Raw genomic sequence first — 24326 nt, 5'->3', positions numbered from 1 at the left:
CTGGACACAATCCTGTTGGACCAGATGTCCCTACCAGTGGTCCCTTCCAACCTTACCCATTCTGTGATTCATTTACTTGATAACACTGAATAATTTCACTAGGATGTCTTGAATGTCCTAAAAATGACAGGAGACCTAGTTTATAGTCCACTACTCAGTGTCTGAGTGGTAAGCTAGTTACTGTGTGTGGAGAACTTCAGTGGGTCTTTGTGGAATGAGTAATATTTGGAAATCTTAATTGCTGTGCTGCTGCTTTGATGCAAAATACAAGAGAATAAACTGAAGGAAGTAATTTTGGTCTTGTGTGTTTTGCTTTTGATCTTCCAAATAAATTTAAGTTTACTGTAAATTTATCAAAGTTAGGAAACTCAAGGCAAAAGCATTACTGGAGTCATGCCCTTAGCAAACCTGGGAAAATACCACTCATAAAATGTTTGAATGCTCCTCCTGTAGTTTCTTTCTTCCTTTTTATGGCCGTTAGCTACACTGTATTGTTTCTGATTTGCAGGTTATTATCCCGCCTGACATCTGCATATGCTGAGACCATATCCTGTGTCATATCTATACTTTCACATCATACATCTATATGCACACTGCATTCACAAAATACTTCAATTGCAAGATACTCTTCAGTGTTAGAAAGGAGTGTGCTGTAGATAAAGATACATTTGGGAGCTTTAGATTCCCTGGATTTGAAGGACATTAGGCTTGATAATGTAGGCATGTGTTCTGTGTTGGGCTTATGTTTTTTTTCCTTGCTCTGATAGTTTAGATAAAAAGATTAAAAATGAAAGTTGCAAGGTTAGTCAGAAGGAATGAGTGGGACTCAGTGACTAGGAATGGAAGTATTGATGAAAATTCGTCCAAGTGTGTTGTGGTTTGAAAAACCTCTTTCTTTCATGCTAACATGAAAAATAATGCTCAGATACAGATAATTCAGTGTTCTTGAGACATTAATTGAAAGATCAAGCACCATAAGGCAGCAATGCAAACTTCCTTAATTTGGTCTCATAGCTGTGTATCACCCCTGGCCAGTAAGAGTAATTTACTGTAAATCACTGTGATTCTTGTCCTTCCTGATAACACCATATCACATTGTCAGTTTGAAACACTGCCTGCTCATTTTTGCTTGTAAACTGTGATGCTTCTTTTTCATATGTATACGTACAAAGATTTCAGTATCTGTTTGTATGCATGCAAACTATGTGCCTTATTTGCAAATGTATCTTGACAAATGTATTTCCAGCTAGGAATGTGAGTAGATTTTACTGGTGGGACTTTATAAGAGGTACATACATTTGTATTCAAATAGAAGTAAATTTTGAATTCTTCTGGATATACTGCTAGTTTTCTGCATGGAAATTCCATATTAGAAGTAAAAAGTACACTTCTGTTGTATGGACACTGAAATTTTGATATATAAATATAATGTACATAGATCCCAACTGCAAACACCAGGAAATAGTTGTCCTGGTTTTCAGATTACTTACTTTTCATCCGTGTAAGTCAAGCATGCACTCAGTCAAAAGTATGTGTATTTTATATTCCATGTGCCATAGACCAGGAACCTAACCAGAATTGTGCCTGGTATTTATCTGTAATTTCAGATAAGCTTAACCTTTTCCATTATCCAAGACCAAAGGGCCAAACTGATACATTCACATCCTGCTAATGAGCACAGAGGACAGAAAACCATCTTTGCAAGCTGGGACAAATTACACTACTGTAGTTTCATAAAATGCTGAGTGATGGATGAGATGGTTCATCATCAGCCTTGGGAAAATTGGCTGTAGGATGGCTTTTTTATCCCTTCATTTGTACAGTAAAAGTCATGCACTTAAGACAGCATGGACAGGTTTCTCTCCCCACTGCTGGACAGTGAGATATCTACCTCTTCCTGTAGCTGACTCAGCTCAGCTGGCCAGCAGTAATATGCTGGCTCATGTCAGTTCAGTTGTTTCTGGTCCATACCTTCCTTTTAATAATTATAATAGCTGCAGTATTTAATTTTATTAACATCGAGTTCTACACCATGGACTATTTGCAGAAGTTATCCTGTGTGCCTTAGCTATTTGTGAGCTTTTTCCAGTAGTGGGCTAATCTGTGAAGTTGGATGTAAGCAGGAAAAGGTTAAGGTATAAATTTGATAATGAGTGAAAGAGAGAAGCCAAGTTCAAGTGTAGCTAGGATATTTATTTTCTGAGAAGCTAGTGTTCTGTTTGGATAGAATGCTTGCTTTATTTATAGAAAAAGACTCCCATGTCCTTAGCTCAGAGGACAGTTCTGGCTCTGCTAGTTGCTTGGAAGAAAAAGTATTTTTTGGAATGCAACTGCAAAACATTCATGGCATTTCTTGGCAATTAAGAGATCCTCAGCATTAAGGGAAAGTAGTTCTTGTTTTGTCTAGTTCTAGTAATGTTCATGTTTTGGGCAAACCTTCCACGAAGATAGGTGTTTGTCAGGAGTATTTGATTGGAATAGTGAAACTAACCCTATGATGTGAGTAGCTACAACATACTGACTTGTGTCAGAACCACCAAGCTGTTTGGTACCAGTCAACCCCTTTGTTCATCACGATTCTTTGAATTTGTGCTGCTGTGTTTTTAGATTTTTTGTGCCTTTTTCTTGTGAAACAAGGAGACTGTCTCTTCCAGTGTGATCTAAATTTTCAAACAAAAAGAACTTTCAAATTATAAACTCAGAATCCTGGAAATATTCTCCAGGAGAACGTACCACTGTCAATGTGAGCTTCTGTAGAGGTGGTTATCACTGAACAGCTTTTGCTCTGGCAGTTAAGAGTGAGGATGTGTGAGAGGAGGTGGCCTAACACCTAGCAACTTGTCTGGATGCAATTGCCACAAAAAGGCATTTTTTGAGTTTGCTGAGGACAAGGAGGCAAAATGGGTGGAGGTTTGGCCTTTCTGGATAACTTCTGTGTGGCTCCTCAGCAGGCTGATGTAATTGCATGGTAGACAAGTGGCCATCTAGAGCCATCCATTTAGAAATTACTTTTGAGTGCAGGCACAGGCATTTGGTGTGGAGTATCAGGAGTACTTGTTACTGTGTGCTGTGTAGTTCATCTGCTTGCTGCTGGAGTTCAGAGGTGTGTGTTTAGGATTAAGAATCTGAAAGTCTCAGTTGCTAATTCAGCTCTGCAAGCCCCCAGTGCCTCACCTCAAACAGGTCACATTAATCTTTATCTCAATATGCAAATATTTAAAATGAGAAGAACATCTGTTAACATCGTAGGATGTTGTGTAGATGATTTAGTGGCTGGAGCAGTCTGAATTAGGTAAAGTGCTGTGATAATGCCACTAAGATGGCTCTAAGCCACCAGTATGATGCTGCTGTGAAAGAGTCTAATGTGTTTCTGTGATGCAGCAGACATGATATTTTTGTAGAGAGAGGGAGAAATGCTAATAGCATTTCATAAAGCCTTCCTGAGACCTCATTTGGAATATTATGTCCAATGATCTTCCCTTGCAATGAACAGAAAGATGGACTTAAATTGGACCAGGTGCAAAGACAGACTACTAGGCTGGCTGATCAGAGTTAGGGAGTATTTATCTTTCAGAGAGCAAATTAGAAAGCTTTTGTCCTTTAGCTTAGTCAGATGAAGATTTAGAATGAATAAAGCTATTCTTTGAAAATAAATTTATGGGTAAACATCAACAGTGAAGACCTGTTTCAGCTGAAGTATAATCATTTTTTAAATTGATATTATCCATTGGTCCTGAACAAATTCAGACAAAACATTACTAGAACTTTCCCCACCATTTCTTTTGAACAGGACAGTGGGACAAAGAACCTGAACAGCCCAAGTTTAATAAGCTGCACAGGAGATCAATTCTGGAATGACAGTAGAAAGTTAAGTTATGAGATGAGTCTTTGGATTTGAAGTATTGATGTCTCCAAGGGGTCTGAAGGGAGACTGAAACTGCTTGTTTTGATTATATTTATTTGGCACTAACAATATGCCTCAGTATTTCTAGTGGTTGCTTGTGGATAAGAGAAGCATGTTTAGCATGTTTTTTCTGCTCTTCTCCCAAACCCTTTAATAACAACTTATTTTATTTGTCCCCTGTTCTAGCCCCCACCTTCTAATATTCATCAAGGAACAAATTACTAGATCTAGGGTCAGGAATTAATGGGTCCCCTCAGGAAAGAGAACATATAATAGACTTTTTCCCCCCTTTTTTGTTGTGTGAAATATGGTCCATTTACTGTGATCATTTAGCAGAAGTTGTTACTTAGCAATTATTAAAAACATGCAACTGTTGCAAAGACATAGAATTTAGCCAGTAGTAAAGCTGTAGTATGCTATAGTTGTAGCCTTTCCTATAATTGTTTTGCCTTTTATAGATTATTGAGAAGCATTTTGTGGTGTTTGGGACACATGGAGCAGATTCACAATGGAAACTGCAGAACGGAACATTCATCGTGTGGTTCCTGCAGTTGCACACTCATCCCGAAAGGATCATCCCCTGTCTCTGAGCTTTGCTGAGGCACAGTGAAATGCTGGCTTGGTAATCCAGAGGAGGTATAGCAGCCTTTCTGCTACTCAGACTTTACTGTTGGGTGCAGAGAAGTTTCTCAGTAATTTTTCACCTCCTGTAGCCCAGAAGAATTATTCTCAGTAAGGGATGTCTTGCACTTTGGTTATCACTCTGCATTTGCATTTGTGGTGTTTCTGTGAGAAAGTAGACTTGCAGGGAAATCAACATATCATCAATGACCTCAGACTCAGGGGGGGAACTACACAAGTAAAATGAGATGTGAAATTCGTTCAAAAGCTCTCACCTCGGTATTGAATTAAGTAACCAGAATGTGGGCAGGAAGCAGAGGATGATAAAAAGAAGTGCTTCCATTAGGTTGTCTTGTTTTTTTCAGAAAGCTGTGCCGCCTGAGAGGGGCATAGTGTTTGTAACACATTCATGGCATAGCTGCTTCCTGGTAAGTGTGCAACAGGAGGAAGTGTTGATCTAAATTAGTAAGTGAAAAAGCAGCTGATAAAGGATGGGCTACAGCTTTCTAGATTTTATTCTGGACAGGATTTAAAGAGAAAGTTTCTTTTCAGTGTTTAATTGGAGGGCCAGATTAAAAAGTAAGATGTATCTTCCTGGTGTTGATAGGCTCAGGCCATATTTTACCACCAAACATTCAGCTGGCTGTGAAGAAGGCTCTATGCTTTAGGTGACTATTGTCATTGAAAAAAAAAAATCTTACAGGGAATGGCTATAATGTAAACCTGGAAATTTGTAAAATACCTTGTAAGACACTCTCAAGAAAATTAATGAGTTAAGTAGGATATTGTTCCTGCTTCTACCAGTAACTTGCCATATGGTTTTAAACATATTTCAAAAGAAGACAAGTAACTTTGCATAGATCATTAATGTTATAATTGGGGCCAGTTGGATTTCACTTTTATTTTATACCATAAAATGGCAGTAGCTCCCATTCAGGATGAATTCTGTTTCAAAAATGAATTCAATTCAGAAGACTATACTTTTACTTGGCTGACTAAATGTAATAGCAAACCTTTTAAAAATTCTGGCCATAATATTTTTATTAAACTGTTAAAATAGGTCTGATTTATAATTTACTTTGAGATCAAATACAAAAAAATGTGCTAGGGATTATGTTTTAATGGAAGGTATATATACTATATAAATACTGTGGTAAATTTCTTTCCTGTTCAACACCTTACAGAACATCAATCTGGGTGGAAAAATGCACTGAAACCTTTCATGGACAATTGGGTGACAGCAACTGCACTGTTTATATGTAAACATCTCTATTACTTTCTAGCAATGCCCTTCACGATGAATTCCTGTAATTAGTGGTTCCTGAAAGTGTCAGCACCTCCTCTCTCCCTCAGCTCTCTGAAGTGTGAAACTCAAGGATCAAAGGAATGTTAACTATATTGGCTTTAGGCTGTATAAAGTATAATCCCAGATCACTTGTTTGCTGGAATGTTCTAGGACTTACCTTTGTGACCAAGTTAACTAGCATCAGCCAGACTACTGCAGCTATACTGATGATGCTAAAATCCTCTTGCTTTAGTAAGAGATGTTTTGAGGTGAGCTGGGATTCTTCTGAATGAAGGTTGTTAAGCAAAAAACCTTTTTATTGCCAAACCCTCCCGACCAGACCTTTACATGGAAGATTTAAACTAGTTTATTGTGTGATTCTGTCACCATTACACTGGTAAATTTTCAATGCCAGGAAACCATTAGATGGTAAGAATCATTATTTTCCTTCCACTATGCAGACTTTGGGGAGGCACAGACACTTTTTATTGTGACTAGGTGGGGAAAGGAGTGATTCTTTTCTTCATACTTGTGATTTTGGGGGGAAAGTGATGGATCTTCATTTGTAAATTATTCTCTTGACCTGTCTGGCAAGGACATATCTGTGGGTGAATGAAGTGTCTTGTGCATGCTGCTGGTGATGGAAACTAGAATATAAACATCGTGGTATAAGGGATGCCAGGAACTTGTGAGGAAGGGGAGAAAAACAGAGCAGAAAGATTTCCTAAAATAAAAGGAGGCAAATACTTAGTCTTTTATGGCTTTTTGATCAGTTTGCCAGTGGGTTGTTTGTATTTTGGGGGGTTTCATGTGTGTATGTGTTGGGTTTTTTGTTTTTTATTTAATTCAGAATCAATCTACTACTAAAAGCTATGTTATTAATTTCCTGTTATCCTAGCTAGCAAACCCATGTGAATATACTGATTAATAGGAGATTCAGAGTGCCAGCTTTTGAGAAATGCCTCAGATCACAAGTGATAATTGGCTTCTGTGTGAGTTGTAGTCATTGCATTAGTTAGGTTTTGAAGCCTAGTTCCCAGAGCATGATTCATATTGACTGTCCTCCTTTCTCCATGGGAAGTGCCAGTGGTGAATTTCCTGGGTCAGGCAATACTAGGGATGAGAGTCAGGATAACTAAATCTCTTTCTGCTTTTAACACCAGCAGGAAATACATGAAATGGAAGAACAAACAGTTGTATGAATTAAATTTATTCATGTGACTGTTTGAGACTTCTTCAGAAGAAATAAGCATAAATACCATCTTACATTATCCTAACATATACCTTTAAATGTTGAGTGCTTATCAGCAAGATCCAAGTAATTTGAACATTTTTGTTTCCTTGGTGCATTTGGGATCAAATAAAGATAATTAGATACCACTTGCAGCATTAAAGTGTACTTAACTCACTGTGGCTCAACAGAGGAATGAGTGATTTATTTGTAAATACTGTGTTCATTAATGATATTGCATTTATACCTAATTTTTATATGTTGGACACAGGAAGAGGTTGCTGAAAGGTTGTGTTGTTGTAGTGTACCTAAATACTTTCAATAATTGGTTATTTAAATATAAAAAGTAACTATTCTATTGGATTTGTTTAGCCTTGGGAAAAGAAGGCTTAGGGGAAGCCTTCTCATCATGTTCCAGTCTTTAAAGGGTGGCTGCAAAGATGGTAGAGACTTCCATTTTACAAGGACTTCCATGGAGAAGATGAGGGGTAGTGGGGAGAAGTTACTCCTGGTGAGATTCCAGTTGAACACAACAGGAAAATTCTTCCCAATTGGAACAATCAGCCATTGGAATTACATCTCCAGAGAAGCTGTGGATTCCTCAGCTTTGGACACTTTTAGGATTTGGCTGGACAGGATGCTGGGCCATCTAACCTTGGCCGGGCTTTTGGCAGGGAAGGTTGGACTAGATGATTCATGAGGTCACTTCCAACCTGGTATTCTGTGATTCTATAAAATCACCTCAAATTCAGCCTTAGCGCTCAACCCACACAAACACCAAAGGCAAGGAAGTTTGAGACAGGATAGGAAGATGTCTTTGGTTAGCTTCTACTTTCTGACAAAAATAGATGAAGGTATGATACAATCTACTTTCTTCTGTAGAATAAAGATAACATTTATCCGTGATAAACAGTGCCAAGAAAACCCTGTTTTTAATTTAAAATCCTTTCTCCCTCCCCCACAGTACTTAATATATTTGACTGAATAAAGGTCTGTTTTGTCTTCAGAAAAAATGGTTTAAAAAAGTATTATTAGCTTGCAGTTAACTGAGATGTAGATTGAGTTTAGGTTGAGATTTAGACTCTAAGTAACTTTATTTTGGTTCATTGTAGAGTGTTTATTTTTTTTTTATTTAAAAAACTGGCTCGTGTTAATCTAACATCAAGACAGAAGTTGCTACAGTCCACAAAGCCTTCATACAGCTGCCCTGACATCTAAATATATAGGTGTCTGTAGTGAGGTATTTAAATACCTAAAATTCTACTTCTGCACTGCTGGTTTGGCTTTTCTTCTGCCCCAGTTCTTCTGGGATCCTGAAATTAAGTGTTCCTGCTCGTTAGCCCTTGTACAGATCTCTTTAACACCCATCATTAGAAGTGAGTTCAGCACAAAGCGTCACAGCCATGGCTGTGGCATGCTGATCACAAAGACTGTGTAGGAACCAGGAAAAAACATGGACTTATTTGTTGAGAAGAAATTTGGAAATTGCCAGGGCAAGAGGCAAGCACAGGAAGTGAGCGGGGGAGTAAAGAAGTGGGAAAAACATTGGAAGGTGAAAAGTGATACAGAAAAACTAACAGATCTGTGAAGGGTGCAGAAAGCTGAGAGATTTAAATGAATGCTAGTATAGAAGAGCTGGAAGCTAATGGGACTCTGGTGGGGGGGTGGGAGCAATATATCATATAATGAAGTGGTCCCTGAAAAGAGGCAGAGAGGCAGGACTGGGGTCACAAATAGGAGACTGAGCCTGAAGACAGGAGTGGATGGGGGCAGTGGCATGTGTCCCACAGGATTGGCAATACTAGAGCTTGGGTGAGAAGTGGCCAAGTTTTGAGGGAAACTGAGTGTGTGTTGAGCAAGATGGAGCTTCTCCTTTTCAAGGGCTACTGTCTTATAAGAGCTAGAAATTAAACCAAGCTCAGAAAGCTGCCTTGAGTAGAGTTAGAAAGAGCAAGTGCTGCAAAGCTGGGAAGGTGAAGAATTGAGGTTGTCTAAAATACGTTAACTGAGCTCCCCTGGACATTTGCATGATGGTAGTTTTAAATTCTATGATCTCAGAATGGTATGGTCTTTCCAAGTGCAACAGATGTGTATGAAGATTGCAGCACTGTAGGACAGGTCTCTGAAAATGTGCTTTTATTTTATTTTTATTTTATCTTCTTTGAAAAATGGTACCTTGCTTAATTTTCCAATTATGTATTTACTTGCATGATGGAGAAGATGAAAAATTATTTTCTTTTGATCTGATGTAATTGGAGCTGTATTTTAGGGGAACTAATTCAATCTTATCTGATTATATCCTGAGCACGGTCAAAAGTAAGGCTGCAATTGCTATTTAAGGAGACTAGTTACAGAGGTTGTGTCATATCAAATACATTGCTTTTCTACTCTGTTACTGTGAGATGGGCTGCTCTAAATTAGATGGTCTAATTCTGGAAAATTTGAATACGTGCAGGTGGACTTTTGTGTCAGCAAAGCCACACTTATTTAATTTGAGCTCCATATGTCTGCAAAAATTGATTCCATATGGTTGAATAGCACATTTTGAAAATGTTTCTTTAATTCATACTAGTGCCAGGAGAAAGAATAACTCTATTTTTTGAGCTCCTTAACTAAGTGACAGTGCACCTGTACATGAACCTTCTTTCAATTTTTAAAGCTGTAATTGAATATGTAGAATTTGCTTGTCACGTGCTAACAGCTTTAAGGTAGCTTAAATATGTGGCTAACAAAGGCTTAACTGTGTGCTTTCTGTTTGTACTCCTAAAAACAAGTGATGAAATATACCTAAATCATGCAATCCCACCTTCTACTAGGTTGAATTTACATGAGTTTTCTTACAGAAAACTCTTTCATTTAGGGTCATGGTAAATCTTTAAAAAAAATAATATATATATATATATATATCTATATAAAACTGGTCAAATAAAACCCAGTGTTTTCACATGGGGAAAACAGCTTTGGGTTTGCTTCTGGTTAACCATATTGATGGGAAATAATCCTGTTAGAGAAGCTGGAGATCTGAATTTTTAAATTGGGACCATAGAAGTTGGTATAATCAAGAGATGAACTTATGAGGAGTAATGTAAATTAATTTTTTTTTGTTTTTTTATTGTACACAGGTACCTAAGGATAAAACTGGCCTGAAGGAAAAATCTGGGGGAAGCTGGGGACGTTGACTGTTCTTGCACCTGAGTAAGTGAATGCTTATTGGTAATCAGCTTTACAAAATGTTAAAACTGTTAAATATTTTTCAGCATCTTCATGCCTTATTGCAATTGTAACTAGAGAAAATACTTTGACTTTGGAATTGATAAAGACTAGAAGTACTAGGGCTACCTGCAGGGAGGGAATGGGATGTAGAGCCTTCAGTGTTTTCCAGTAGGTTTTCTTTTTATTGCTACCCTTGAAATCTCTGTAAAATGAAACATAGATTATAAGCAGGATTTCTGGGTATTTTGATGTTTTGCCTTTTCAGTTATTTATCTTCAGATTAATTTCTGAGTTTCTTAAAGCTTAACTTGATCTTGCTGCTCTGTAATCGTGGTAAGGCACAGAGACTCAGCAGAACTGCAGGTTAAGAACAGGCCAGGTTGAATATGAGGTCATCAGAGGGTGAAGGCTGAGGAGATGACCTTGTGGAAGGCTGTCTTGGAAAGGATGAATGTTCATTTCATGAGGGATTTTTTTGAGACAAAAACTATTGTCTCATTGGGTTTGCTTCCGTTAAAACAAGACAGGGACAGCTTTTCTTCATCAGCTTGGATGGGGCAAGTGGTAGACTTTCCGTAGCATGTGGAGGCCCCCAGTCCCAAACCTAGCCTACACAGTTTTCTGAAAAGGCAGGAAGAAAATTTTCCATTTATCCACATAGCTTTCTTTCCTGGCAATCCAAGCATTATTCTGGTTACAAAAAAATATTTTACGTGTCAAAAAGGTATGTTGTGTTACTGACTATTTAATGCATATATTTAGTCATACATATTCATGTATGAAATGCCTATAATATTAATGAGCAGATAAATTTTTTACAGCATGAAACTTCTTTCTACTGTAACGTATTTTTAAAAATGGGCAAGTTAATTGAGTTTTCTGAAACAATTGCTAGAGCTGGAGCCTTTCTTCCTGCTTGCATTTCTCATCCTAAAAGAATTATCTTTGGTTTTAGAAAGCTTTATTAAGTTGAATATCCTTACCAGTATTTACATTAAATTTTGCAAACAGTACTTACCAACTGAGAGTCTCAATCTAATCCAGTCTAAACTTGTTACCACTGCTGTTTGTTCCAAATCTGGGTCGTGGTTTATTCATATTGTTGTGTATAATGTATGAACTTATAAATTGATTTCCATCATATCACTGCATAAAAAAGTGTATTTCATTTTGCTACAGTATTTACTGTGTTTATCTCTGCAATAGAGTAATAGACAAAACCATTTCTCATTGCTTTCAATATTAAAGAGAATTAAATGTGTAACTTAAAAATATTCCAGGCTTTGTGAGCTATAAACATATAAGACTTTTAATTCATTCAAAAATTCATCATGGCAGCATTTAGCGTTATTATTCTTTGATTTGTGTGTTAGATACTGAATTAGAAATAATGCCCGAGACTCTATTATAAATAATTGGTTGTTTTCCTGTGCATTAGTAGTTCTCATGGAGGTTCTGGTTCCTTGTCTTGCACTCGCTGTGTATGGTTTTAGTTAGGTTTCTGAACTAGCGAACAGGTGTAAGGTTTATTAAAGAAAAGTTCAGTGCTCTTAAATGATAGTGGCATGTTTTGAAATCACAGTTGGCTCAACAGCTCTGTTTTAAATCCAGCAGGGACCTTTGAGAGAGGTTTTTTCCTTGTTTCTTTTAACTTCTATACTAACATGAAGCAAATGTTTTCATTTATTTCCTGTGTTATCAGTCCTACTCTGCATATTTTAGTCTATTGCTTTTGACAGTGATGAAAGGCAGCTATTTCCCGACCTTTTGTATTTTGGGTGCTACATAAGCTCAGCTGTTCATTTTGGGAATATTTTCTTCTCCTAATTTGTTTCTCTTTCCTCATTTGAAAGGCAGCACTAGAAATCCCAGGTACTATTGCAGTCTTCTTGGAATTATAATTTAGATTTTGTGCTTGTGTACATGAGAAGGAGCTTGTCCATAGAAAGGAAAGGCAGTCATGCTGCTAGACTGGAGGACCTGTAGGTATAGTGACAAAGATACCGTGCCTTGACAGAGATACCATGTCAGTGTTTCGTTACTTTGTACTTGAAAATTGTCCTTAATTGTTCTCTAATAAGGTAGAAGTCAAGACCTAGTGAACTAAGAAATGGGGATAATCCAATTGAATTGTGTAGTCTGTTCCTTCATGAATATAGGATTGATCTCTAGGTGTTTTACCCAGTTTATTATTTGCCAGTTACTGTAGTTACCGTGTCACCTACAGATTTTCTCATTCAGACTTGAAATTGAGTGCCCTGGGGTGAGATTTTCTCTGTTAAGCATGAAAATGAACTGGCCTTGGTTTTGAGAGCATCCTGCGTGTAGCAGTTCTTGCGCCTGCTGTTCTGGAAAGATCAACGGGTTTTGTGCAAATCTACATCTGGGCGTGAAGCAAGATAAATACATCCTTGATGTAACCCTCCTTCTGCTGTATTTTGTTCTTCTCCAGGGATTTGTAGGTATTAGTCCTGACTGTATTTAGGGGCTGAAGTGAAGCCAACTGGTGCTGCTGCTGTAGCCTGTTGATGCTGTAGGATGAAGCTCTTCAACTTCCTTTAGCAGTTAATTTCACAGAGATTGTTATTATTTTTGTAAATCACAGTGTATGGTTTCTGACAGCTTTTAAAGATGTCATATGCTCTGCTGTTTATAGTGTAGAAATCTCTGGGGATTTAAAACTCTTTCTCTACAGTATCTCTCTCACAGAGATCAATTTGGTTTCTAATTAAAGTTTTATCAACTTAGCATCCATTGAAATTCTAAAAAAGTTGATGTTTGAGACAAATATAAGAGGTTTTTTAATCTCATGAGACATTTTTTGTTGAGGATTGTTGGGGTTTTTTTCTATTTTTGAGTTTCTTTGTTGTTCGCAAAGTGGTGTTTGAATAATGGAAAGCTTTAGTAGGTGAAATTTTTAATGAAAAGGAGCCAAACACATTTATTTAAACAATTTTATTTATTAAAATAGCTTGTTCTCAGACAGCTAACAAAACTGTAGTTGTACTTCTTCCCCATTCTTTCTTTGAAAGACTACTTATTTTGATCAGACCTGAAATGTTGATGAAATTATATCTCTTTGTTTTACCTGAAGCCTTTCATTGGTGTTTGGAAAGTTGTATATCACTACATTTGAAAGGTACCAGAGTCCTGTGGTTGGCCTCAGCATTAAAATATATAGACACTTCTGCTTTATGAGGCTGTAAACCAGATAATTCATCACTACTGACGATCTGGAAGTAGATGTGGGCTTTTAAAGAACAATATGTTATATTACAAATTCCTTGGGAGGGGGAGTGCTTGTTTTTAGGGATTCCTGGAGAGTGGAAGCCTATTATGGTGGTATTGTACATGTAATAAATCATGTACTTGGCCTAGGTTTGGGTTTTTTCCCTTTTTTTTTTTTAAGGTCTAAGACCATTTAAACATTGTGTCATAATCGTAATAATAAGTGGTATCCTCTCTGCAAACACAGAAGAGAGAACATTTTTTTTTGTTTTTGCAGTGTACTATTCTCACTATCTATATAAATAAATTATAGTGTGTGGCAAGATTCACATGAACAGCAATGCAGCTGTGTTGCTGCTGCCTGCCCAAGTAAGAAGAAATGAGAGGGAAAGAGGGGGTGACAGGGGGGATATGGATCGGAGAGGGGCATGGCACTATGAATAAATTGACACTGTGGTTTTACTGGGGGAGGACACTCATTACAGGAGGCTTCATCTGCTTGCTGCTCTCCCATATTTAGAAAGCATCTTTAGTGATCCTTTTTGCAAACAGCTCATGCAATAACTGGCAAAACAGAAGCAATTAGCGGTGTAATCTCAAAGGGAATCTCAAGCTTCACTTCAAGTGCAATGATTAAATCCACTAAAATGATAACCATTGCTGCCAAGAACTCCTGTAATTGGTCACTAATGTATTTTGTTGTAGCAGTCGATAACTACTGCATTTCATGCACATAATTAGTAATGCATACACGTTTGGTCAGTAAAATTGAAAATCCTGATAACCGAGGGTAGAGGGGGTGGAAGGAGCACAGAGCTGGAGAACTGAAATACTGCTCTGTTGATAGTACCTAACTAGAGCTGTGTGCTTCAACAAAACAAGTGTCCTACTGTGCTGGAATACAAATGGGCTGTCTGTGGCAGGATATAGCAAAGACATTTGGCAGAGAGGGATTTGAAAGCTTCTGGCATAATGTAATTGAATTGGCCATTTCTTTAAAGATACAGCAAATTGTTTGCTGCGGCATTCATCATCATAAGGAAGGTCAGACAGCTTGCCAAACATATGATATTCATAATAAAAAGTAAAACGGTGACGCTTACATTTAAACACAAATCATGTTATCGTGTTTGTAAAAGCTGGAGAAATGAATGGGAATGTTTTTGGTGGTGCTGAGCATTAGTAATCTAAGTAAGACTGTAATTCAAGAGGGGGAAAGCATAGAGGCAGAGAAAAGACCCACAGGGAAATTCAGCTACTGAGCAACATATGATCCCCCTGATTTGAGAGGGTAGTAGGTGTTTTGGCAGGATTATTGCTGACTCTCTATTCTGATCACTTAAGGGAAGATAAGCTTGTATGATCCTATTTTTTGCCTTTTAAGAAAACAAAGGGAAAAAATAACAAAGACGAAGGGCTCAAGTCTTTAAAAAGAGACAAAATTTGAACGAAGCGTTGTTGGGGGGTTTTTTGTTAGTCAGTTATGCTGTGACAAAATAAGATGATGCAACAACCTGTAGCATTTCTGAAACGTTATATGAAATGCTCTGTATTGGTACGCTGGGAAACCCCTTTCGAGTCACATCCAGAACGCTGAATGTAAATTGCCTGGTGACAGGGGCTGTGGGCCATGCAGTGATGCCTCTGCAAATGAGTAGCTGTTAGCTTTTAGGTTCTAACACATTCAGGAGACTGGCATTTTGATTTCTTGCACCACTGCACCGCTGATAGGGTTGGAAATGGGAATCAAAATAATTAGATTGGATATATAGATCCCAGCAAACCAGCCAAGAAAGCGGCTGGGCTGAGGAGGGCCGCTCTGAATTCTAAAATGTGCCAGTGCTGTTTTTATGAGAGCGTGAGGATGGAAGGAGTAAACCAGAGTGCAGATGCTCACCATTTATATTCAAAGCATGTAATAAAATAATCGAATGTATGCTTCCTCCTATTAAAGCCTGTTAAAATCAGTAATAAAGTACATTACTGTTGTATTAAAAAGGGAGCACAAATTTTCAGGTAATATATCTTAGTTGTATGCATAGTGTACTGATAAGCAGACTGGGAAGTGGTCTTTTACATTCTCCAGGGCATTCCTCGTTCCTGATACAGGACTGGTCCCATCAGGGCATTTTCTGTTACTTAGTCCAGCAGTAGCTTTGCAGTATTCCCACTGGCAGTTTTTTACAGGCCAGCAGTGGTTGTTCCCCTCCAAAAATTCTTTCCTTCTAGTCACACAATATTTTTCGTGTAAAAAACACCAACAAAAACAAACCACCAACCCCCACCGCCACTTTCCACGTACTCCTTGAGTTTCCATAGCGGTTAGAAAATGTCATCCTTTTTCTGCTAGGTGCATTCTTCCTTTAGATATTTGTAAACTATTACCCCACTTTTTCTTTGCCCCGCTTTACCGTCTTTCACCTGTAGAAAATTTCTCTTTCTTTACTCAAATGTCAGTTCTTCACATTTTTGCTTTTGAGAGACCCACCTTCATTTAATCAGGAGACTCAGGAGTCCAGGTTCTCCTTAATCTATAGTGAATATATCTTTTTCCTATTAGCATGATTTCTGATGCTTTTCTTTTTTAAAATTTTACTCTGTAGATTGACTGCCCATAATACCTCCCACTTCATTTATGTCTCAGTGCACTCTCTCCCTTCTTTCCCTACCTTCCTTATTACTGATCCAAATTTTTTTCATACCAAACTTGTTATATCTTGCATTTTCCCAAACAATATCTCACTGTTGCTTTTCATTTGTATTTCTATTTTTGCATTTCACTGCATTAAATCCCAAGACCTTGTGCCTGCAACTTCTGATCTATCAAGTCAATGTTAAGCCTCCATCCAAAATAGCCTATTTTGTTTGCACATCTGCCATGGAGGGAGGCAGTGGCTGCAGTATCTCCTCAGCTTTGATGCCAGAGCTGTGTCTCTGGTAATACTATATAATAATAACACATGTGAAGTAGTTGCCTACTTTTGCAGAAGCCTGTCCTCTATGCTGTCCCTAAAATACTGACTGAATCCATATGCAAATACGGCAAATACAGCAGATACAGTTGTAGTCCCTGGGAAAAACTATGTTGAGCTGTTCCTGAACTAAATATCAGCCTTTTTTTTTTCCTGTTTTCCTACTTTGGATCTCCAGGAGGTCTTAGGTGTTAATTTTCTTATTTTCTTATTGTGCTCTTCGCTTCATTATTTCAAATCACCCTACTCAATTGTAAAGATAGTGATGAAGAATAGCAAAGTGATGTCTTCTTGTTTTAATCCTTGCAAGCCCACGATATCTAAAGCTCCTTCAGAAGCTCTCATTTGTGTATCCTGAAGGTGCACTGTGGCTGTGCTGTACAGCTTGCACATAGGTCTCTCATTCAGTAATACAATCTTTTGATGTAAGACTGCAAGACTAACAAATAAAAAGTGTATTTGCTATCCATATGGAATGGATGATATTTAGCTAGTATGGGGGTGCAGCATGGATGAGCATGCTCATACCAGGAGCTCTAAGAATTTGGATTTATTGCAGAGACAGTTTGGTAGTTCTGCAGGAGCTAATCTTTCTAGTAGAAAACATAAAATCCAATCTGTTTTGTTAAAAGAAGACTGAAATTATGAGTTGGCCATCATCTGGTTATAACCATGTGAAGATTTATGATATGAGAAGGCTCTTCTGTTTGGATGTTACGGAAATAAAAAGATATGCTGGAAATAAGAAAAAGACAGAAGACTTCAAACCGGAAACAGATTTTGTTACTCCCCCAATATTCATAGCTCTTTTAAAGCTGGCAAAACTGTTGAAGTTGAGACAAGGAATTAGCTGAAATTATTACATCCAGCTCAGATGAATTTCTAAAATACAGATTTCTTTCAGTGTTTCAATGTTACATTTAATGCAAGAATTGCATGTTTGAGTTTCTAAACTTGTGTTTTTGAGGAAATCTAGTAGAGGTAGTAGGTAACTTGTGTTTCTTATTGGATTCATGCTTATTAAGGCCTTCAGTTAAGGTTTGGGCTTTCATACACGCAGGTTATTTAGTTCAGAGGATGGTCACAGGTTTCTGGAGGCCAGCTGGAACACAGTAGTTGCTATGCAAGAAATAGTTCAGTAATGCTCCAAAGGTTAGCTCTTAAAACACACAGCTCACTTACAATCCAGTAAGGATTGACCTATGCTGAGAGTTTATTTGAATGCTTGGTACTGTTCTTTTATATAGGGAGTTTGGGGGACAAAAAGGGTGTTTTTTTGTTTTTTAATAAATTTTTCCTTGACCTTTATCTGCAGCGAAGTTGGCTGGCAGTATCACAGCAGGTCTAAATGCAACATTTTATTTATGGCATTAATTTTATGGAAGAACAAATGGAGTTTGGAGAAAAGAAGAAATTGAAGAGTTCTTAGCTTTTTTAGATTAATAACTTGCTGAATGTGAATGAATGCAAAGCCACTGACTTGAACAAAGAGGTCAAATTAAATACCTTGAGCAGGTTCCACAATGTCTAAGTGTCTGCAACACTTGATCCCCATATTTTGGCTGCTGCTATCGAGACAACAGTGTAGCAGTGTATTGCACAGGTAACATTTTTTGTACCTTTTAAGGTGCTAACTGCTATTAAATATTTCCTGATCCAATGTATAAATAACCTTCTGTGATATGAATTCTAGGTAATGGAAACACCTTATGTATTTCAGTCCCACAGTATAGCATTTGTTTTATTTAGGAGACCTGCACATGTATTTAATCTTCTATTATAAGGTATTAAAATCACATGGTATAAACATCATGACATGGCATACGACTAACTTGAATGTGCTGTAGCTCAGGACAAACTGGGCTGTTTCTTCCTTGTCTAGAAGACATTCCTGTGCTTGTTGTTGTCTTTTCTTTGTTTATTGGAACTGAGTTTATGCCCTTCTTGTACAATAATCTTCAGAACTAAGTGTGCTCAGTGGATATCTTACCCCTTGCAACTTTTCACTGACAGTGCACGCTATGTGAGATGATGTCTTTTGCCGTTCAACTAATAACTCAGGTTGTTACTCTGTGTTGACTTTGCTTTTGAAGGCCATTTGAAAAATATGTAAAAGAATATTCAAATTACTTTCCTTTTTCTCATCTCTTAGGCCAACACTTAGAAACATCGTGAATGGTCACCTCTTGTCAGATAGTACAGAATCAAGGAAATTTTTAGATTATTTCTGAACTGATAGAGCAGTTTCCTTTACACAAAAACTTAGCTGTAAAGAGATTCGTATATTTAGTTATTAAAAAAATGTATTGTGGCTGTGTAGTGAAGTATGCAGAAAATGTTTTTTTATTTGTGGAAAAACCCATGGTTTTTTGTGTTCTTAGGGGAATATGGTTTGAATCTTGCTTTGTTACAGTAGCACGTTTTTTAGATTTCCAAGGCATTAGTAATGAGTAATACCCTTCTGCCACCCATGTATTGTTTGGGAAAATTAAGTTTGTTTGAGAAATGATAAGTGACAACACTGATATCTTAGCTCCTTATCTTGGGAAGTGCTCCCCTTATTTTCCTTTTCCATGCCCCTCTCCAGGAACAAAAGCAATACAAGAATGCAGATGTCGAAAGGCACGAAAATGTGCTTAAAGTATTTTCCTTCTGTCTTGGAACAATGGTTGCTGACAGCAGAAGGCTCGCTTGCTTGTTAAAATTAGATTTGAATCATCAGTGTAATAGCAGTAGGAAATTGTAGGATGGAAAGGTGCCAAGAAGCCTATCTATATCTGCCCTTTCAGAGCACACAAGGGGGGCCACACTGACTCGAGCTGTCTCCTCAGCTGAGTGGGCTTGCCCTGTATGACAAGCACTGCTTTAAGCATCCTTAAAACAAAATTGTCCTTGGGCAGAAGCCACTGAAGTGGGATCCCAAGAACACAACAGTGCAAGACAGCTGTTGTAACTTGGGCTTCTGAAGAGTGTGTTTCTGGTTGGTTCCTTGTATCACATTTAATTGGGCCCACTCTCATTACCTCCCGTCATTTTCCTGTAATAGGATAAAAAAAAAAAAAAAATCTGTGTTTTGGGGCTTGGTTTGCTGGATTTTTTGATTGTAAAAACACTGGGAAGTTTTCATAAGTTGGTTGCGAGTAAACTAGAGGATGATGCTTGCTCTGAAGCTGCATCAGAGTCAGCATCATTCTGGCTTTTTCTGTTTCTCTTCAGTTGTTTTAAGGCGGTCCAGTGCCCAGTTACCTCTTTTATGTAGTTATTATCTGTTGGCTTTGCAGTAACCCAGTCTGTGGAACACAGTGACCTCTGTATGCACCTTAAAACCATTCACAGAAATGGCTGTAATTCTGCTGATGCACAATGCATCAGCCCATTTAAATCTCTTTTTCTTACAGAGGGGATGGTTATGCCTCTGCTGTGTACTGGCTTCTGTTTAATTTCCATTGCAGTTTTTTACACTGTTTCCATAAGCAGCTTAGCTCTTGATTACTTTAGGGAGTGCTTTGTGTGATGTAACAGTAATTGATATCAGCTGAAGTGCTAAATCTACCAGTCCACTAATTTAAATTAGTGCCAGTTGGAGATGGGAGAGCAGAAAGCAGGACTGTGCACGGGAGAGGACTTTGCTTTTGGAAATTATTCAGTTTGCTCTCAGAGTAAGAATTTTCTGACCTTCAGGTTATGAGGTTATTCTTGTCCTGGAATGGTAAAATGAAATCAAAGTGGTTGTGAAGGGACGATCAAGGAGGAATTTTATTTTAAGTGTTTAATGATATTTAGTGCGTTACTGTTGTCTTCATCAGTGCTAAGAATGAAATCAGATATATTTTAAAATAAATCTACATAAATAACTGGGTTATAATAAATACAGTGTTGGTTTATATCTTTTTTATCATTTGTTTACATTTACTCCATTTAACACTCTGTTGTATGTACATATATATTCATCGATCTGTATATATCTGGAGTTTATATATATAATGTTTATTTATTTTGTGGAGAAATAAGCAATTCTACAGCTGGGCTGTATTGTTTATAGGTATTATTTAATTGTTGGCAAATATTTGGAAGGCACAGGACCACCACAGTTTCGTGAGACTGCTGTAGCAAATTTGATGGTACACAAGAGAAAATTGAAAGCACTGCCTGAGCATGAGTGGTCATCTTGACCTGATCTGTTTGTGTGTCCAGCTTTTAGACTGCAATCCCTACTCACACACATGTACCAACTGATACATCCACATGTACAAATCTTCCACATTTGCTCGAAGTTGGTGGTGTATTTGTGATTGAAAAAGTGGATAGGGTTTGATCTACCTCTTTTCCCCAAAGTCCTTACAGGATGGTAGGATGGTGTACTGTCAGATAGGCTTCAGGTTGCTCAGATGATGGTGGTTTGTACTTGTTCTTTTCTGTAAAATGAGTCAATTATTTTATGTTTTATGTGTTCTGTGGTCCTATATCATATTTGCAGACAGTTGTTTGCCAGTTTCTCAAGACGGTGACAAGAGCCATTCCTTTAAATAGCCCAGATACTCGTGTTATATAGAACCTTTTTGTAACTGTTCTTCCTATTTGTCTTGTAGGTGTCTATAAAAGTATGTAAATCTGATCTATAATATTAGGGGGTTTATGGTCTCAGTGCTTACATTTCAGTTCCATGCAGTGCGTTGTGAGATTGCATGTACTCTTAATTCATACTGTTAGCCATTATCATCCTTAAACATATTCCATGTCCCTTGGGTGTCCACCTACCATCTGTTACTTTATCCCATTAGATTTCCACCCAATTTCTCATTTTTTCTCTAGCACACTGTGCTGAAAAAGCCCTCCTTATAGTTTCCCTCATTGATCTCCCAGTTTAGTCTTAATTACACAGCTAATCAGATTATGATGACTCTCTTTATTTCTTACCTGCCTGTCCTTTCCAGTATGACCAAAAACATGTACGTCATTTCTGCACAGGGCTATTTACATGTGTGCAGCACAAGTACACAAGATTCTTCTAAGCACTTCTTTCTGCTCCACACACTTTGTATGGAGGGAATAAAGCCTTTTGTGAGGTCCAATTCTGCACAGCTTCATCAACCACTCAGCTTCCACTTCCTCCTGTGGATCAAGGGAATCCAGCTCTTGTTGGAGCCAACTCAAAAGCAGTGGCCTGCCCTCCTTGCCCTTCTCCTTGACCTGTGCTCCCATCCCAGGGTGCTGTCAGCTCTGTCACGCTGCTGCGCTGTGCTGAAAGATGCGCGCTGAGCTTCCAGCCAGCTCGACAGCCTGTTCCCGACACATGGCAACCATGGGCTCTTAAATAAGCTTAGGCTGGCTATTAATACACAGTGCTGAGTCACCGCTGAAATGCTTTACTTTGCTGTGCACCTTTTTAAAGCAAACCATGGCCAGATCAGGTCTGCCTAGGACAGGCTCTGCTTCACTGTCCCAGGCCATGGAACGATGAGAGACTCAGCCCTTTGTGTGGAGGGGCGAGGAAGGCATCTGTGGAGGATCACCTCTGGAGGTGTCTGCAGCCACCTTGCCCTGCTTGAGCGTCACCACCCAAACTAAAACCTGGGAAAATACTCTCCAGGCAGAGAAAGTGGCTTTCTGTTTTCTTTAAAACCTCTGAGATATGTAGTGTTCTGGGAAAATGGATGAGAATTATTTACAAACCTGATGACAATTCCAAACAACTGAGAGAGCATGTTTACTGTTAACTGGCATTAACTCCATTCCTGCATGGGGAACCATTGTTTTATAGGGCAGGAAGGGTTCATCCATTCGCTGCTCTTTTTTGTATTGCTGGACAAAAGCTTGCCTGATAAAACAGCATGTTTTCATGGCTAATGAGCTCAGCCAGTCCTTGGTTTCTGTCCATGTACTGCAGGAAGTAAACCGTATGGAATATTACTGTGCAATATTCAGGTTCATTTATAAATACAAAGATTCATGTGTACAAATTGGCTTCACTCTTAATTGATTTAGAATACTTGATTAGACAACACAGCTGAGCCAATGTAACTCTTGCTGCCTCTGAGAGAGGTGGTTCAGCTCTCGCTTTTGTCTTCCCATCTCTTCTACCCATATGGTGCTTGCCTGACTCCTCAGTCCACTGATGAACTCCTTCCTTCCTGGAAGAGATCAAGCTATTTTATCTGGTTTGATGGTATGAAACAGGTGTAGGGAACTGCTTACTTCATTTCTGGAAATGACGTTTCAGCACAAGGGTTGCAGGTCTAGTGAGTAGCCTCCAGTGCCAAGAGTATGAGCTAGATCAGCATGGGCTCATGTCTGCTTACTGTTTGGATCAAGAAAATGAGTAGTCTCATTTTACATATATCTTCTGTGATATATTTTTAGATGTTACCACCTGCACATGATATAATAGTCTTGTGGCAAAAAAGAAAAAAAAGCAAAAAAAAAGCATTTTTAGAACAGATGGTATGATTGATAGAGCTGTGGTTTTACATACTTTGAATTTGAGTGGAGTGAGGAGACTTTCTACTCTGACACAAGCTATCCTGCACTTCAAAATAAAATATATTAAAAAATGCCTTGGTGCCTGAATACTTGGCAGAAAAACAAGACTTATTACTTTACCCAGTAAAAATCAATGGCCACAGAGCGAACATGTTCTTCACCAGCTAATCATGTAGAGCAGAGCTATGTTTCAGTAGTTTTGATGACTGATGAGGGCATAACATATAAGTACTGATGCTCTACTTGTGTTTATTTCGACTTTTTGTCTTACAAAGCTGGCCAGAATCATCTCCGGTGTACAGCCATCCTTTACATTAGGCTCATTGCAAAGCAATGTGCTGTGTAGTAACTTTGGGAAACAGTTACAGAGTTTGCAGCATGTGTTGGGAAACCATTTTGATTTAATAGCCTTTTGTGAGCATGGGTGAAAGTGCAGATCTACAGTTTTCAGGGGCAAATTTAATGCTTGTGCTCAAGGTACTGGGGCAAGAAATGCCTCTTTAGTGCTGCTGTTTGCCCAGAGTGGGAGCAGCAGTGGCGGGAGCTGCTGATGGCCCAGGAAAGTGAACGATAGGAAGGAAGAGGTCAGAGCAAGATTGTGCTTCTGTCTGGAAAAAGCAAAGCAGAGGCAGTGCCTTAGGTTCTGACAGCTCAGGTGTGCTTTTCTCACATTTAGGTAGTCTTATAGTCTTAATAGCATTTTCATTTGTGTGTCACCTCTTTGGCTGTTCCCCTGTTTTCTGTAAAGAAAGGAAACTTCCCAGCTGTGGTGCTAAAAAGACATGGTACTGACAGCAGTCCTAGTTTTGGTATTCCTGGCCAGTGATACTCTGTGACAAAATTGCTTAAAGCTGACCGAAATGATTAACTTAGGTAACAGGATTGTACTGCTATCTCTTGTGGACCAGCCACTGAAAGAGATGTGTGAGTTGGATGTAATGAATTAAATGTGCCTTTGCACCAGAAGAGCCAAGCCAGGCACATCCGCCAGACTCTGTGTGGGTTGAACTGAGCCTGAGGCCTGGGGACTTTGATGGCTTCAGGGAATCACCTTCTGTTTGGGAAGCCTCCATCCAGATGGAGGGAGCCCAGTGCAGCACAGTCAGGCCAGCCAGGCAGAAGCCATTGGAAGTGGCCAAATGGGGACATGTCCCACACTTGCTGGGCTTCTTTGGGCCTGGCTGGGTGACCTGGCAGGACTGCCTGCCCGCTGAGGTCTGGCTAGAACCTGGCTTTGTGATGAAAAGAAGAGCCAGGGCTGGGTGTGCAGCATGCAAAGGGTAGTGGGGGACTTCAGCAGATGGATTTTAGTAGTCTCGGTTGATGTAACTTCATGGGATTTTTTTTTTCCATAGCTTTGAGCATACCTAAGTCTGAGCACATTTTGCTGAG

The 24326-nt window shown here is 38.6% G+C and overlaps 1 protein-coding gene across 2 annotated transcripts in view; it reads left to right on the top strand.

Moving 5' to 3' along the window:
* TBL1X (transducin beta like 1 X-linked) overlaps positions 1-24326 on the top strand; it is a 189456-nt gene that overhangs the window by 42316 nt on the left and 122814 nt on the right. For both annotated transcript variants that reach the window (XM_085052436.1, XM_085052426.1), the window contains exon 2: positions 10164-10236. The gene's annotated coding sequence lies outside the window, so the exon portion shown is untranslated. The remainder of the gene's footprint in view (positions 1-10163; positions 10237-24326) is intronic.

Source organism: Lichenostomus cassidix, chromosome 1 (genome assembly GCF_008360975.1).
Source record: "Lichenostomus cassidix isolate B80296 chromosome 1, HeHo_3.0, whole genome shotgun sequence".
In the NCBI taxonomy this organism is placed as follows: domain Eukaryota; kingdom Metazoa; phylum Chordata; class Aves; order Passeriformes; family Meliphagidae; genus Lichenostomus; species Lichenostomus cassidix.
This window is presented reverse-complemented; position numbering and strand designations above follow the sequence as displayed.